This window comes from Triticum dicoccoides, chromosome 7B (assembly GCF_002162155.2).
Source record: "Triticum dicoccoides isolate Atlit2015 ecotype Zavitan chromosome 7B, WEW_v2.0, whole genome shotgun sequence".
NCBI lineage: Eukaryota > Viridiplantae > Streptophyta > Magnoliopsida > Poales > Poaceae > Triticum > Triticum dicoccoides.
The window spans coordinates 370,631,450-370,635,333 of record NC_041393.1 but is presented as its reverse complement, the minus strand read 5'-3'; the positions used below and the strand labels follow the sequence as shown (position 1 = coordinate 370,635,333).

The window sequence follows — 3,884 nt, the reverse complement described above, 5'->3', positions numbered from 1 at the left end:
GGGTGAGCCTGCTGGTATGGACTTCAGCAAGGAGTTCCCCTTTGAGTTCGCTGTTCACTCCTATGGCTGCACCAAGTTGAATGTGATGTACACCAACGATACGGACTCGGTGAAGCTCTGCCTTGCCTCAGTCCTATGGCTGCACCAGGTTCTGGAGCATTCGTCCGTTTCATCGGCAACACCGACTGCACCTTCGCTACAGTGGAGAGAAGGAAGAACGCGACGATTCGGTCATCTAGTGCAACAAGCTTGTCGACATCCAGAAGCAATACAAGATCATCAGCAACGGGCAGGAGAAGGACTCTGTGGTTGACCTCGCTGAGACCATCATCGACCCCTGATACACCAACATGAAAGAAGACGACCTGAACACGTGGGAGGTACCTCTGAATCTAGCCTACATAACCTACGCGGCCAAGGACGCATATGCATGCTACAACATGTATAGGCAGATCTTGGACATGAGGGCGTGTTTGCTTCCCGTAACCGATGAGTATACGGACAGCCGCAGCGTCATGATCAAGCGTGCTAGGAAGGTCTAGATGTTGTACTTTATCTGTTTATAAGCACCTTTATCATCTGAGTGTTTCATGCATTAGCCTATGTGTCGTAATTATCTGTTTTGTCCAAAATATCTCTTTTAAGAACCCATTAACCTGATTGCTTTTTTTAGTGGCTATTTGCTTACGTATGTAAACTAGTTCACTTGTCCACAAAAAAAATTAGTTCACTCGGCTGCCGTGCTTTGAATCTCCTTCCTCCCAACATATTCCCCTCCTCAGGTGGACCCAGCAGGTCTCTGAATTTTCTCCTACTTTCTTTTTCGATGTAAACTGAGTTTTCTCCCAGTACTTTCCCCTAGAACCAACTCAACTGTCCCACGTCTAGCCTAAAAAATAATAATACCCCACATACTATTAACTCATCAAATTAAAATGATATTTTATTTCGTAAGTTAAAAGTGCTTACAAAATAATAATAACTAGAGGGTGCACCCGCGCAATTGCGCGGCTAGCATTTGGTATGTTTATATTTGCAATGAGTCATTTGCCTTTTGATATTTTGGTTTAGGTATTTGATTTTTTAACCCCGTACAGAAGTTTATAATTATTGTATAATAAACCCATGTATATGCATATTCTTTTAACTTCATATTATTTTTGTATTTCACTTATTCCCATAGATTGGTATTAGTATTTTTTTATTCATTCAAGGTTCTATGAGGTTTGTTGTACATTGTACAATGTTTTACATATAAGAATCATTCATAACAATTTATTTTCTTTCACAGGATTGAAGGTATTTCATTTGTGTTTTGGCGGCAAAAAACTCTAACATATTTTTCACCATATGATTTTTTTGTATCCATTTGATCAAACTCTTTTGAAGAAATGTGCCTTTGGATGGCTACGTTTGTATATAGTTTTATTTAGAAAATGAATGTACACTATTGTGTGAGTTACCATTGGTCGTACATTTCACTTTTTTGTGTCTTCACCTTCTCTGTAGCTACTATTTTTTATCTTCCTTTGGTTATACTCCTATAAATGTTTTTACATCATTCAGTTTGCTACCATAGTAAAAAGCAGGAATAAAAAAACTATCGTTTGACTGGAATCACGGAGACAACCAAACTCCCCTTTCTCTTCCGTTCTCTCTACCGGCTGTGATTTGGATAAGCGCGGCCATGGGTTGGGCAAGGGAGAGCACTGAATAACGCGGCAAGCTGCTCAAGCTCGTCATGTACGGCGGATAGCGGGTAGTGGCCGTGGCGACGGCGCTGGAGGTTGGTGGCGCGAAGCAGGCGGTGACGCAGCTGACAGAGGGCGCACTGGTTAACAGATTTCCTGGACGAACTCGTGCATCCTCATCTTCCAAGCTGGTTGTACCAAATCGAGTAGGATGCTTGTAAGTGCATAGTCTGGAGGCCAGCTCTGACTGAGGTGTGGGCCGCGCGTTCGAGCTACTGATGTTGCGCCGGCACCAGCGAGGCCGCATCTCGCGTCACTAATCTGGAAAGGCGGATGCTGGTCACCGGGCAGGTGACGGGTGCCGGGACAGAGAACTTTGGCGCTGCATTGAAAGGCTTGTTGTTTCTTTTTCGTCCTAGCCTGAGGAAGAGCAATAGGTATGAATCTCTTTGTATTTGTAAGTTCCCACATCATTTGTACTTCATCAAGTATAAATTAAAAGATTTGGTGTCTTCGACCCCTTACTTATTGGCTTGCTTTTGAACTGAATGAAGTAATATTTGACTGAAGACTGGCTTGTGTGGTTGATGTGATATATTTCTGTGTGATACACTGTGTTAATTACTGTTCCTCGATGTTCTATATTTCTATGCGATACAGTGTGTTAATTACTGTTCCTTGATGTGCTTGAGATGCAAAGTTTTCCTGAACTATGACTAAAAGTGTTGATGCAGTGTTGGACGGGGTGACTATCCGAATGCTTAGTCGTTTGCAGACAATTTAATACTCCCTTGGTAACTTAATATAATACATTTTTTTGACACTGACATTGTCCAAAAACGTCTTATAGTAAGTTACACAGGGAGTAGCACAACAGAATCCAATTTGCATATCTCATTGATACCGAGTAGAAATCGTATTCTTGTCGATCAAGGTATTAGAAAAAGGAAATTGAACCCAACTCTGTGTAAACCATGTATCAATCCTAATGGGCTGGTATAGGCCCTAGGGTCGTGATGCAGGCCCATTTTTATCACCTAGAAAACTGCCGGTTCATATCATTAGTGAAATATCCTGTACATGTCACCTACATATAACACGTATGGGTTGTTGGCTAGGAGACATGTATTAATCCCTTCATATTCTCTCATCGTTTTCTCCATTCTCCTCTTGGCAGTATATATGCGTGTTATAAGCTGATTTATTTAGTTGCTTTGTGAATGTATTTCAAAGGTAACGTGCTAGTTTTAAACTTTGATTTCTGAAGCGTCTGTTGTTACAATGAACCACTAAGTATGTAGTGTAACTATAATTTAATTAGTACATTTCCTCGTACATAATTGTTTTTGTATGGATTATTTAGGGAATGTGGATCTTAGAGTTATTATTTCAATTTTCATTGATCTCCCTTCCGATTTTGTAGGGGTTAGAGCTTACATTATTTTCTTCAGTGGACATTCTACCCAACTTAAAATATTGTTTCTTGAACACTTCGGCAGCATGTAGGATCAATCAGTGAAGAAAATTACAAATGTAGTAGTTAATCTTAGAGGATTATATGTGCCTTTAGCTTCTCAACTTTCTGGTTCAGTTACAAGATCCGAAGCCTGTCATCAGGCACAGTTTATAGCATAATTTTGTTTGACGAAGCTGAGATTATTAATTTTTGAGATTGAATCTCAACATAAGTCTTGTCCCACATTTTAATTTGGTGCATAATCTTTGGGTTTCTTCAGATTTCTCATCCAATGAGCAGTGAGGGGTCTCACAGAGTATGGAGTACTGATTCCTGAATTTCCTGGACAAAATCATCCTACTGGGTTTAAGCTTGTTGGTGCCGGGTCATCAATGCCAGGGCGGGGTATGGCAGAAAATAATGGTTGGCTGATGGAGAATGGTTGAATCTGAGGCAAATGATAAAGGGGGCATTGTGTCTATGGTCCTTAAGAGGTATGGGGTAACAGAGGCAGAGTCATATGATGAGATCGCGCGATAAATAAATAGCAGCAAAATGTGAGCAGCGTGTGCAGGCGGCCTATGAGTTGTTGCCCTCCTACCAAATGTAAGTGTTGATGATAAGAATCATTCCTAATGCATATTATTCCTTATAATTCCACCATAGCATTGTAAAGTGTTCTCTTATTTGTAGTTACCATGTCCTAGCAAAAAGGCACTAATTTTTCAATTTTAATT

At 40.6% G+C, this 3,884-nt stretch overlaps 1 long non-coding RNA gene across 1 annotated transcript in view; it reads left to right on the top strand.

Annotated features, from left to right (window-relative positions):
- Positions 1–1,635: 1,635 nt before the first annotated feature.
- The window catches only part of LOC119341637, a 3,974-nt gene continuing 1,725 nt past the window's right edge, over positions 1,636–3,884 (top strand). Inside the window, exons 1-2 of the long non-coding RNA XR_005165201.1 lie at positions 1,636–2,128; positions 3,428–3,753. This is a non-coding gene — a long non-coding RNA (uncharacterized LOC119341637). The remainder of the gene's footprint in view (positions 2,129–3,427; positions 3,754–3,884) is intronic.